Here is a 14554-nt window from a genome sequence, read left to right as displayed (position 1 = left end):
GTCATCCCCATCTGTGGAGGTTTTATTCATGCATTTGTTTACCATATCAATAATGTCCTCTTTCTCTACAGATCCCAAAGATATTGAAGCAGAGTTTCTTTCTCCACAATCTTCCACCGCAAAACTCTTCCCAGTATTGACTATTTCATTGGCTATTTTGGTCCCACATCAACAAAAAAGTTGCTAAACCCATCCACTACCTCATTTATAAGAGTAATCTTTCTGTCATTTTCTGTAAAATAATCAGGGAAAGCTAGGTTGGTTGGTTTATTTCTAATAATACTATTTAATATGTCCCATATTCCTTTAACATAATTTTTATTTGTATCTAATAATTTGGTATAATAATCCTTTTTGCATTTCCTCATAATACTGATTAGTTTGTTTTTGTATTTTTTATATTCAAGTTCAAGTTTCAAGTTTCTTTATTAGTTGTCATAAAAAAATACGTGCTTTTTTAGATCTACCTCCATTAATGCCATGGAGGTAGATCTAGCTGTTCTAAAACCATACTGGCTGTCCATTAGGAGATTATGTTCTTCAATGAAAGTGTCTAATCTTGCAACATATAGTTTTTCGAGTATCTTTGAGAACTGTGATAGCAGGGATACCGGTCTATAATTGGTAAACAAATGCTTATCTCCAGCTTTAAAAAATGGTATAACCTTTGCCATTTTCATTTTTTTGAGGGAATGCTCCCATTTTGAATGACAAATTGAATATATGAGATAGTGGCTCCACAATACCTTGAATAATATTTTTTACCAGAGACATATCAATGTCATCCCCATCTGTGGAGGTTTTATTCATGCATTTGTTTACCATATCAATAATGTCCTCTTTCTCTACAGATCCCAAAGATATTGAAGCAGAGTTTCTTTCTCCACAATCTTCCACCGCAAAACTCTTCCCAGTATTGACTATTTCATTGGCTATTTTGGTCCCACATCAACAAAAAAGTTGCTAAACCCATCCACTACCTCATTTATAAGAGTAATCTTTCTGTCATTTTCTGTAAAATAATCAGGGAAAGCTAGGTTGGTTGGTTTATTTCTAATAATACTATTTAATATGTCCCATATTCCTTTAACATTATTTTTATTTGTATCTAATAATTTGGTATAATAATCCTTTTTGCATTTCCTCATAATACTGATTAGTTTGTTTTTGTATTTTTTATATTCAAGTTCAAGTTTCAAGTTTCTTTATTAGTTGTCATAAAAAAATACGTTTCTATGAAATGCTTTTTTCTGTTATGAGCTCCTGGGAGTGTGCTAGATAAAAATAGATAAAAATTATAAAATAGACAATCAAAAGTACGTAAACAAAAAGTGTTCAGTCAATATACATATGTACAATATACAATACAGAGTACAGTACAATGCAGAAATGGGATGAGGTACAACTTAGGTAAGGTGCAATGAGGTATGAATTCTAGTGCAAATCTCTTTACCAATAAATATAAAGTGTGTTAAAGTGTCTAAAGTGAGTAAAGTGGGTGCTACGGTGAGTGTTTATTTAAAGTGAGTGTGTGCGTGTGGACGTGTGCTGTGAGTGTAGTTGATGGTTTGTTACATATATTGTATTTTAACTCAGCTTCTTTTGTTTTGTCTTTAATAAATATCCTATTTTTTTTGTATGCATTTTGTATACCTTTTGACATCCACGGATTTTCTGCCAAGTTGTTCTTATTGCTACACTGTTTCAGTGGGCAGTTTTTGTCATACAGGACTTTAAATTTGTCTAGAAATAACCCATAAGCTTCGTCAACATCTAATTCATCACATACTCTTCCAGTTGCATTGCAATAACTCATTTCTGAATCATCATTTCGTCAGTTATTATTCTCTTGTATTTCGGTTCCTTTGACTCCCTCCTCTTCCTATATAATTACACTTATAAACTGTAAAAACAGGTAAGTGATCACTAATATCTTCAATTAATAATCCGCTTGTTGTATTACTTTCCATATTGTTTGTAAAAATGTTATCGATTAGGGTGGCACACTCATATGTTATTCTACTAGGTCTTGTTGGGAAAGGCTCATACTGTACATTATTTCCATGAATTCATCCATTTGTTTGGGTTCAACAGGTCGATGTTAAAGTCCCCACAGACATACTTAACCTTTTGCTTTGACGTGGAAAACAACCTCTCCATATTCACCATGAATGTGTCAATAGATCCTTGTTTTCTATACACACAGCTCACAATTACATTTAAAATAATTTCCTATAGTTATCTCAACCGTATCATTCCATCACATCATCAATTGCTATTGACATGTTATCAACCACCTTACATGAGAGCCCTTCATCCACAAACAATGCCACACCACCACCCTTTGCATTCCCTCTACTGATGCAATGAAAACCGTATCCTTGTAGAACAAAATTGGATCCTCTGTCTTCCTCAATCCACGTTTCGGACACAAAAGTTTTTTTTAAATGTCCTAAATAATATTTAATTTTCTGAAAATTAGCATACACACTTCTACTGTTGAAATTAACTAGGCCATGCTCATATGACAAATACTTGAATTAAACTGTTGCTCTGTGTAATAGCAGAAGTTCGTTTGGATGTTGTCCAGGAGATTATAATCTGGGTCTATCTCATTTTCAAAATCTATGATTGTCACAGTAGCCTATATAGGCCTATACTGGGCACACCTGCTCCTAGTCTCTATCAAACCTCTCCAGTATACAACTCAGTAACACTGAGTTGCATATGTCCACGGCATGGTAAGGGCATTTAATCAGATATTTGACCAATCTGCAAACTAAATCCTTACCAATCCATTTCTTCACTAATGTGTTTATAAAGGTGTGTAGTAAGATGTATTAAAAAGTTTAAGTTCAAATCCTGTATGTATCATTCCTTTGTGGAAAAACGGCATTATACTGTAGTTGGCAATGTTGTTAGATAGTTGCGTCATGTGTTGTTCAGAATAGTACAGAATGATTGTAACACCTCTGTTTGGAGCCTCTGAGGGTGAGTTGGCATCATTACAAGGAGGTATGAAGAGGCTCCAGTAGAGATACCCCACACAGCCATTAGGAATGATCATACCTTTGTTTTGTTAACACCTGGAAGCTAATAGGTCTCTAAGGTAATTGTGAGTCAGCCAGTGTGCGTGTGTATGTGTGCATGTGTGCGTGTGTGTGTGTGTGTGTGTGTGTGTGTGTGTGTGTGTGTGTGTGTGTGTGTGTGTGTGTGTGTGTGTGTGTGTGTGTGTGTGTGTGTGTGTGTGTGTGTGTGTGTGTGTGTGTGTGTGCGTGTGTGCGTGCGTGTGTGTGTGTGTGCACATGTGTGTGCATCAGTGGCGGCTGCTGACCAAATTTCTTGGTGAAGCACAAAATTATTATATTATATTATATATTAAATTATATTTTTTAAATAACCCCAATGCTGCAACACCCCCATTCCTCCCAGGTGTCAGGCTCCTCATTCACTTCCATTCATTTTGGGGACCATGTTTAAATATCATACTTCTGAAGTATAAACAAACTATACTGCTGTGACGATTTCAATAAAACAGACCATTCTGAGTCAATGGTACAGCAAAACTGTACATTGGAATATCTAACATGTATTTACCACCTTCCTCTGCACGAGGCCACAGATGGACACAACGTGAGGTAATCGTCATCATCCATTTTAAACCGATTGAAGGACAATGAATGAATGAATGAATGAATGAATGAATGAATGAATGAATGAATGAATGAATGAAAACTTTATTTAACAGATTGCAGAATGGGTACAATACAGTACGGCTCAATACACACAATTGTTAAGGGGATGCAGACCAGTGGTGCAGTGGCAAATTGACAGTAGGTCAAACGCTCCATGCGCGTGCGCGCGTGCGCGCGCATGCACAGTTTTTTTGGCTGCTCTCGTCCTGCAGCTGGATACTATTGCCTCACAGCGCGGCCGTCAGCGCGCGGCCCAGAGAGCGCCGCTGGCTCTGCGGCTCTGCAGCTGCATGCTTCTCCGGGAGTCCGGTTGGATAATGCCATGTAAAAAGCGATTGCGCGTACTTCAGCCTCAGTGACCGAGGTATAACGCCGTTATACCGAGTTATACCAGCACTGCACCACTGATGCAGACCAGAGAAAGACTTTCGTCTTGTTTACATCAGGGTCCCCCATTTTCAATTCATATCGACATTTATGACATACACAACATACATGACATTTATGGCATAGGGACATACAGGTATTTAGTACTGATACATTTGTGACATAAACGGTATTCAAATATACAGTACTGTTACCCATAGATCCTGACAGAGTATATACATATGATGGGGAGGGGACTGTACATTAGGAGGGGGTGGGTGGGTGGGAGAGAAATATACATACGGTGGGCAGTAGACAATGAGCTACAACCTTATTTTCGGTTATTATTTTGGTTTGTCCACCAAAAAAGCACCAAAAGATAGAAAATAAACTAGCAGAGCCAGAACTGTTTAACTCCCCTGGTGCCACAGCCAGCAGAGAAGCCTGTTTACTTTAGCTTTCAAACCAGCTGCAGCCTGAGAACTGGAGTGTGAGGGGCTGTAACACTAAAGATGGCGGCAACGACAAAGAATTGCTGCAAAATAAACATACATCTGTTGTTTAAAAAAAAAAAAAAAAAAAATATATATATATATATATATATATATATATATTTTTTTTTTTTTTTTTTTTTTTTTTAAACAACAGATGTATGTTTATTTTGCAGCAATTCTTTGTCGTTGCCGCCATCTTTAGTGTTACAGCCCCTCACACTTATTTTTTTTTAATACTTATAACAATATCGATAATTATGGATATCGCATGATATGATATTGTTATCAATATCGTTATCGCGATATCATTTTTGGCCATATCGCCCAGCCCTACGAGTGGTTATAGTGTAACAGAGTATTTTCTGTTTCTCAAATAATAGATTCTTATCAAACTGGTGAACTACACGCCTGTAGCCCCTAAAGCTGCTAAAATACACATTTTGTTCACTGTTTTGTTTCTAGAAGTAGAGCAGGTTGGAAACCCTAAGTATTACTCTCCCCAAAACCAAGACTTATCCCCAAGCAGAAACAATTTATGAGTAACGCATACCTACTCCCATTATGGGCGGTAAGTGTGTACACAAAGTTAAAACACAGATCCTCTCTCCTCAAGTAGATAATGTTTTTTTTGGGTTATCAATGAATACAATTTTTTACATGTATTAACTCTAGAATTGCCACAGTTATGTACAATAGCAACGATAAAGAAGTGCCAACCACATATTATTATAATAATTCATCCAGTTTTATTTTAAGTGTTTTGGTTAATCAGAGTTACCAATCGTATATTATCGTTTTTTTTTGTTCCAAGTGATATTTTTGATTACATCACTAACAAAATAATAAAAGAAAAAATACTAATTTAATCAGATTAATCACTTTATTCAAATTGAGGATTTAGTTTGAGGATATATATAAAAAATAAAAAAAGATTATAAAAAAAATTAGAATATTTTTTTTAAACATTTTAAATTAAAAACGAAGGTTTGAACGCCCGTTCGAAAAACCCTGACGAAGGTTGAATCGCTTTATTCAAATTGAGGATTTAGTTTGAGGATATATAATAATAAAAAAAATTATTATAAATTTATTTTATTTTATTAAAAACGAAGGTTCGAACGAACCCTGACAAAGTTTGAATCCCAAAAACAGGCTTCGGGGACGCCTGAATACTTTCGACAACAAATGTTTGTTTCCGCATCTCTGATTGGCCCGCGCGTTTCTGGTCATGTGACATGTGCGCCAATCGTGGGACCGCAAGTTTCTACACTGGTTAAGCTTAGGCGCTCTTTCGAAGTTGGTTAAGGGAGTTTGTCTTAGAGCATGGCGATGGAACGCCTGCCCTTCTTTCGACGGTTAAGCTTAGGCACTCTTTCGAAGTTGGTTAAGGTTAGAGTTTGTCTTAGAGCATGGCGATAGAACGGCAGGTAGTTTGCAGGCTGTTAAACCCGGAAATAGGCGCAGAACTTGCTGTCCCACGATTGGCGCACATGTCACATGACCTGGCCAATAAGAGCGCAAAACTCGACCGCGGAAACAAACATTTGTTGTCGAAAGTATTCACGCTTCGGGGACAGCCTTTATATTATTCAAATAGAATTCAAACATGTTCCGTTGTGATGTCACAGTATGATGTCATAATAGAACATTCTAGAACATTTGTGATGTCACAGTATGATGTCCTAATATAACAGTCTAGAACATTTGTGATGTCACAGTATGATGTCATAATAGATCATTCTAGAACATTTGTGATGTCACAGTATGATGTCATAATAGACATGCTAGAACATTTGTGATGTCACAGTATGATGTCATAATCAAACATTATAGAACATTTGTGATGTCACAGTATGATGTCATAATAGCCCATTCTAGAACATTTGTGATGTCACAGTATGATGTCATAATAGCCAATTCTAGAACATTTGTGATGTCACAGTAGGATGTCATAATCAAACATTCTAGACCATTTGTGTTCTATATATATTCATCAATTCTCTCTCAAGATCTCATTGTGCATCTTGGAACAGGACTGAAGAGGACTGAACAGATAGACTAAACAACTTAGATTGAAGCCTGCATTTCTCTACCAAGGCCTACCGTTTTGCTGTGGAAAGGTGAGTGTCCACAACGGCTAGCTAGCTGTTCTACTTGAATACTGCATGTTAATATTGAATCAGACAATATTGAATACTGAATGTTAATATCAGACCATATTGAATACTGAATGTTAATTTGACAGTTTGACATCATTTGACAGTTGACAGGGGGCTGGAAAGTTGATTTAATAAAAGAAAAAAGACTAATTTAATCAGATTAATCACTTTAATCAAATTTAGGATTTAGTCTGAGGATATAAAAAAAATATTATTATTAAAAATGTTTGAATACTTTTTTAAATTTGAATTTTTTTATTAAAAACGATGGTTCGAACATTTCTCATGTCACAGTATGATGTCATAATTGTATGACAGTGAAGTTATTGAATCTTTTTGTAGTGTCTCTTTTCGTTGTTGCACTTTTTAGACGGTCCCTGGCTGCGCACTTGCCTCAAGGCCGACTGCACATATAGATCAATATTATTAAATGTACAGCTCAGAGGATGCCTCGTTTAGGTGAAAATAAGGTTGTAGCTCATTGTCTACCTTACCACGATAGGAAAGAGGTGTCCTTTGTGTTTTAAAAACATTTCGCTTAAGAATGATTGACATCGGGGAGCTCTAGTAGCTCACCACGTACCGCGAGCGCTATTTCAGCGCCGTGGACAACCGTGCTTGTCACGGATCTGGGGTTTAGCGAGTTCGAATCCCGGACTGCAGCCGTGCCTTTCCCAGAGTGTCTTCCCCCCCATCTGAACCCTTTCAGCCTGTTTCTGTCGGTCATCCTTGACCTGAATAAATGCGATAAACGTATAAAAGAGCCAGGGGAATGGCCAAAGTAAAAAAAAAAAAAAAAAAAAATGATTGACATCGGAAATTCGAATCTGTGAATATCTTTCTAACTTTACCTAAGTCTCCCGATTGCAATACAATAAAGCAAATCTTCATCACAAATCATATTCTCAAAATAATCTGACGGGCAGATATTATTGCTGGCGGACCTATTTCAGCCTGCGAGCCACCTATTGCCGACCACTGAACTAGGGTATCTGTATAACGTGCGTTTAGACAACACTATTTGGGACAGACCATATTAGGCTATTACTTCACATAAAATATAAAGGCGGCTACGTGGCGTAGTGGGCAAGGCGCTCGCCACGAATGCGGAGACGCTGGGATCGCGATCCCAGCGCTCCACATTGCTTTCAGTTTAGCTGGTCGTCCACAGTAATACACATTGGCCGTATTACGGGGAGGGAAACTGAAGGGTGGGGATCGGGCGTTGTGGACAGCGACTCCTACAGGTCGGTTGGTGCGCCTGCGCAGTAGAATCAGGAAGTGTCGGGGCAGCGTGAGCCTCCCACGCGTTACTCCTCGCCACTGAGAGATCGAGCTGCGCAGGTGAAAAGATGCGACTGCTGTTACCTCAAGTACCGGAGGGGACTTGTGCTATGTATGACTTAGTCCACATTGCAGCCGGCTTGTGGGAGGCAAGAAACAGCGTTCGTGACAGGGGAGGGTTGAATTGGATGATACGAAATTGGGATGGGAGACAAATATAGAAAATGGGAGAAAAAGTGGATAAAAAAAAGAAAAATATCATGTCTAAATGAAATGCACAAAACAAAAAATGTATGTATCATAACGTTACCCTGGTATAGATCTGTATGCATGTATTTATTCATAACGTTATACATATTCGTTAACGTTAGATCGTGCATGGCTTTTACATTGAAAAATGTACTTGTCATGTGGTTCCGTTCTCCATTCTTCACATCAAAAATGAAAAACGAACTATCAAAATGTACACGGACCAAAATCGGCCCATTATTTAAATTTTTTTTTCATTTGATTCTGACACCAAAATACGAGAAAAAAAATCAGTTTTCCCCCGTTTTTTCAATTTTGGTTTCAAACGGAAATAGGAAAGAAAACACCTCGTATTTCAGTTTTTTTCCGTTTTTTCGTATTTCAGTTTGAAACGAAAAATGAACTATCAAAACGTACACGCACCATGTATGTATGTATTGTGCTGTATAATGACAATACATTTGAATATAATCATTTTGAAATCGCTACCTGTTGAGTGGATCACCATGGTGCAATGCAATCACCTCCGAAGCTGTCTGCCACTGTCGTGTCCATAGGCAGCGTAGCGATTTCAAAATGAGATTCGATTAAAATGTATTGTCATTATACAGCACAATACATACATATACATACACACCATCCAACCAGAGTGTGACCATAGGATCCACAGCCAGCAGTCTAACAAGGTGAGCTAAGTCAAATGTTAAAACTGAGTGACTAATCCATGATTTACACTTGTGCCAATTGCGTTTGTCCCTAATCTTTAGTATTGGCATTAATAAATCAGATGTCATGCTAATATGTCATGTTCTACAGTAGGACTTACTACTGTGATACCCATTAAAACAGTAATTCGAATAATAGAAGCCTACTTTGCTGGAATGATTCATTTCAAAGTGCGTGTGTGCGAGGCTCGCTCTCCACGCATTATTTCTACGCCCGCCTGGCGTCATACGGGGGGGGGGGCAAAACTAGCGTACGTCAGTGGCCAATCAGATTGCAGAACGCGAACGCGGAAGCAGAAATCCGTTAGGATAAGAATAGACGCACACGGGCCTTGTGCATATGAAACAGTTGTGGAATAGGTTGTTAAAGGATCAATCTGTAAATAAAGGGCTTGTCCCACCAAAATAAATAAATAGAAATGGAGACTGTTTTCATTCTCTAGTTGACTGATGGAGCTCTTGATACCAGGACTAACACTATACATAGGTAAATATGTGTTTTTAAATGTATTTGCGCTACTTTTAGCTGTACAGTAAATGGTTTGTTTATGTTAAGATAAGACATTCCTTTATTGATCCCCTTGGGGAAATTCAGGCGTCATAGCAGGAGGGGGGAGGGGAGGTACAGGTAGTAGAAGACATACAGGTCACAGAAGTATAGTTCAGTGCGAAGTACAAATAAAAATTGAATAAAAGGCAGTGTAAACAATATACAATATAGTTTAACTCTGGATATGGGCAACAAGGTGCGAGATGAGGGTATGTATGCCCTCTCAGTTATTTTGCCCTACAATAAATATGGTTACAATATATCATCTAATAATAATAATATAAATCTAATCTAATATATAGTCTAAAGAAACGAAATGCTTAAATGCTAATATGCAATATATAATCTAGTAATCCAATAGTCTAAATCTAATCTAATATATAATCTAAAATGCTAAATATATGCAATATATAATCTGATAATCCAATAGTCTAACTCTAATCTAATATATAATCTAAGAATGCTAGATGCTAAAATGCTAAATACATGCCCTGATGTAGTATACAGTATTCACATAAGGTGCGGTATATTGTCCTTTTAGGTGGGAGTCAGCTATGTTCCTAGTAGTTGCTGGCAATATCTGGCAGCAGTCCCTGCCCACTGTTGTGGAGCCTGATGGCCGCTGGTATGAAGGACTGGCCAAGGCGGTTTGTTGAGTGTTAATAAATGGTCAAAATATCCGGTGTCCTTGGTCAGTCGTCCCTACTAACACAATTGGCAGTGTTAGTGGGTGGGAAGCCGGTGGGGTGTATGTCCTGGTCATTGTAAACTGCGGTTCCTACTGGTCGGTCGGGCCGCCTGTTCAGCAGGGAGGGGATCGGGGGGAAATAGCGTGAACCTCTGCACGCGTTACGTTCCCCCAGTGAGACTCCTAGCTGTCAGGTGAAAAGAAGCGGCTGGCTGACTCCACATGTATCGGAGGAGGCATGTGGTAGTTCTACACCCTCCCCAGGCCGACAGTGGGACAATGCACGCAACGACCAGGAAGGGAATTGGCATAACGACTAAATTGGGATGGGAGAAAAATACAGAAAAAGTGAGAACAAATTTGTTTTTATTAAATAAAATAAAATAAAATATCCGGAGTAGGGCTTTACAGAGATACTAAGTAAAAATGTTAAACTCAGAAATGTAAAACTTCTTCCTCAACATCGTCTTTAAAGGAAGGGTTTCTGGGTTATAAAGTTAAACTTCACTGTTGTGATGATTTTGTTTTGATTTATGATGACATAAGACAGAAGAATTATATGTATATTTTGTTAAGTACTTGCAGACTCTGCAAACGTGAACAAAACTGCCATGTGCACTTTTAAATATGGATGTAAGTGGATTATGAAGGTGATACAGTACAGGCCAAATACAAAAGGTTATTGGGCAAAGGATATTGATGATTTATAGCAGAGAGTTTACAACCTTAAGAATGTGATAAAATAGTCAATTTATAATATATTAAAAGATAAATGTTGAGCACACCCAAACTTAAACATATAGCATAATTAAAATAAATTCTGCAGAGAAAGTGTGAGGTAGGCTAACTGGGCATGCTAGGGAGTGTGGCTATGGGGGCTAGAGTCGCTAGACTCTGACCTGTGAGTGTGACTCAAGTAAAAAAAAAAAAAGTTGAACTACAGTACCTCCTTATAAATGGACTGCATTTACAGTATATACTGTAGCACTTTTACATTCCATTTACATTTAGCTGATGCTTTTATCCGAAGCAATTTACAAGTTCTGTACAACAAGTCAGCTAAGGGTAAGTGATATTGTTTGTCAAACAGTGTCGAATTTGAGTGCTACACTCTTGAGTGCATACTGTAGATAGTAGTATAGACATATTAGCATAGTAATATAGGTACAATATAGGTAGAATACTTACAGTAATAGCAAAGTGCATAATAGTAAAAGAGTGTAGGTTAGTATTTTGTATAGATGACATTGAGAGCATCCAGGGGAATGTTCTGAGTTCATAGGTACATTTTCTGTTTCAGAAGAGACAGAGTCCAGTACTATAGAATAAAGCTCATTTGAATATATATTACAAAATAAATGTTCTCTGGGTCCACAAAATCAATATCCCATTCATTATCAATGGAGCAGCTCCATATTTATAGCTCCACTATACTTGATGGCATTAAGTTTGGTTCTTACTTCTCTGGTTTCTGGCTTTGGGAGAGAGAGTAGCTCGTCTTCACAAATTATTGATTGAACTTTCCATGGAAATGAAAATTGTCATTTGAGTGGTGTTCCCTGTTAAATGTGCACTGAGTCCTGTCTGGTCAAATAATAAGCAACATAACTTCAAAATCCCAAGGCAGGGGGGCGGCCGGGTAGCGCAGCGGCCTAAGCGTCTGTCTACCACCGCAGAGACACTGGTATCGAATCCGGCTGTCAGCGGTGCCTCCGGCTTGGCCGGTCGTCATACTGACACAATTGGCAGTGTCAGCGGGAGGGAAGCTGGTGGGTGGTATTCTGGTCGTTGTAAACAGCTACTCCTACAGGTCGGTCAGGGCGCCTGCACAGCGAGGAAGGGACGCGGGTGGCGTCTACTTCCCACAAGCAAGTTGTCCTTCCGCGTTCCCGTTTTGCGCTCTGATTGGCCACGCATGTTTCTGGTCATGTGACATGTGCGCCCAATCGCATGACGAGCAGTGTCTTAGCCCATTTCCGAGTCGAACAGCCTGCAAACGACCTAACGCCTAGTTTATCACTGGTTAAGCTTAGGCGACTCCTTCGCAGTTGGTTAAGGTTAGAGTTTGGAATCAGGGCTGGCGTTCTATCGTCATGCACTAAGACAAACTCTAACCTTAACCAACTTCGAAAGAGCGCCTAAGCTTAACCGTCCAAAGAACTTGCCGTCACACGATTGGGCGCACATGTCACATGACCAGAAACGTCAGTGGCCAATCAGATTGCGCAAAAGGACAACTTGCTTGTGGGAAGTATAGACGCATCTGGGTGAGAGTCCTCGCTGCCAGGTGAAAAGAGGCTTCTGGCTGTCTCCTATGTATCGGAGGAAGCATGTGATAGACTTCAGGGCTCCCTAGACCGACAAGTAGGGGGCAAATGCGCGCAACAACCAGGAAGGGGAGGGGGGAATTGGCATAACGACAAAAAAAAATTGGGATGGGAGGAAAATACAAGAAAAATAGGAGGAGAAATAAATAAATAAATTCCAAGGCAGGCAAATACATTTTAGGAACCTGTGGAAATACTGATCTAGAGTCAGCTTCCATCTGTTGGTTCCAATAAGCAGGGGTGTAAAAAGTACCCAGAAATTATACTTAAGTGAAAGTATGGGTACCATCTCAAAATCTGACTCAAGTAAAAGTCAAAGTATCTGGCTAAAAACACACTTGAGTAAAAGTCAAAAAGTCCTACTTTTAAATGTACTTAAGTACTAATAAGTAAAGGTATTTTTTTTTAAAGGGATAGACCAGGGGTCTCAAACTCATTCCATCGTGGGCCAAGTTTTCATTTTAACTATACATTGCACCAGGTGAGTTAGTTGGAGAGGTGAGCCAATTAGTGAAATCATCAGCTGGTATTTAGGCAAGGCTGGAATGAAACCAAGCATACACTCTGCCCACAATGGAATGTGTTCTGCGATAGACAATGCTGAAATTAAAGAACAGAGGACACTTTTTTTGCACTTCTCCATTGAAGGTAAACTAACATGGATGGCATTCACATCACACCATGAATAATATCACAATATTAAAAACAGAATGGTGTATCCTGAATAATATAACAATATTAACCACAGCATACTGGATTATCCTGAATAATATCACAATATTAAAGGCAGAATACTGGAGTATAAGACTCGCTATAAATGTTTCAAAGTGTGTAACTCAACTGAAGAAGACCGTATAGCCTGCTGTACTGAATTGTCCGGTAAGTCTAACTAACAACAAGGCTATATTGCTCCATTCAGTGTTTATTATAATAACCTATTTGAGCTCATCATCACCGACCAGGGAACCCACACTGTGGCCGGATAATAATAAACAATAGCGCACAGACACACGCTCATAGCGAGGGGGGCGTACCAGCGTAGGTCAGTGGCCAATCAGAGGGCAAAACGGGAACCCGGAAACACGAACGCGTTGGTAAAAGCATACACGCCATCGGCGTCACTACTGTATCGCTCATCCTCCCTCAGCACCGGTAAGTGTTCTCATCATATAGCTGACCCTGCTAGAAGAAGGCTAAGGAAATCGGGATTTTTCTATTGACCGGGTCGACTATTCGGTATATCAAGACGTTACAATTTATGTAGTCAAGACTTAAGTGTCCCAACATAATGTACTACGTCTGAATAATCTCTCAGATGAAACTATAGCTGCAATGTGTTGCTAATTTCCTTAATAAACGCGCTCGGAACAACGTGATGAGACTGCAGTCTTTGCCATTTCTAAAGTTTTCAGAATTAATGATGCTGGGGCTTCTGATTTTTAACTGATTCGCATCGTTTCAACCTTGTCTTTTTGAGATGTTGCCATCAGGGTGGTGGTTCTTCCACCTGCAGCTTTTCGCCAAAACGTTGAGACAAGTTGTCAGGTATTATCGTAAAGATCATTCATCTTGCCAGTCTTTGTTGTGCGAACGGTGTAGTAGCACACTCATTTAAAATTGTAATAATGCATAATGTTCTAACGAGATCCATCTTTGTCTCTTACCCGACCAGATCTTCTGCAATCATGTCTGACAAACCTGACATTAAGGAAGTTGAATCCTTTGACAAAAGCAAGTTGAAGAAGATCGAGACGATGGAGAAAAACACGTTGCCCACCAGCGACGGTAAGATGACCTCAGTTTTTTTTGTCAGTACAAACCTTAGTAAACCGAGCAGCGACCTAGATAGATTAACAGCTACAGCACACTAACTGATTGACTCGTTTCTGTGTTTTGCAGACATTGAACAGGAGAAGGCATCATCATGAAGCCTCCACGATTCCTCTTCATCCTATGTACATTCCACAAGCATTGCCTTTTTTCCACTTTAAGCTGTATGGTTGTCTATCTGTAAGTT

Source organism: Notolepis coatsorum (genome assembly GCF_963971535.1).
Source record: "Notolepis coatsorum genome assembly, chromosome: 13".
Lineage (NCBI taxonomy): Eukaryota > Metazoa > Chordata > Actinopteri > Aulopiformes > Paralepididae > Notolepis > Notolepis coatsorum.
The sequence above is the reverse complement of the archived record's forward strand: the minus strand, read 5'-3'. Positions refer to the sequence as shown.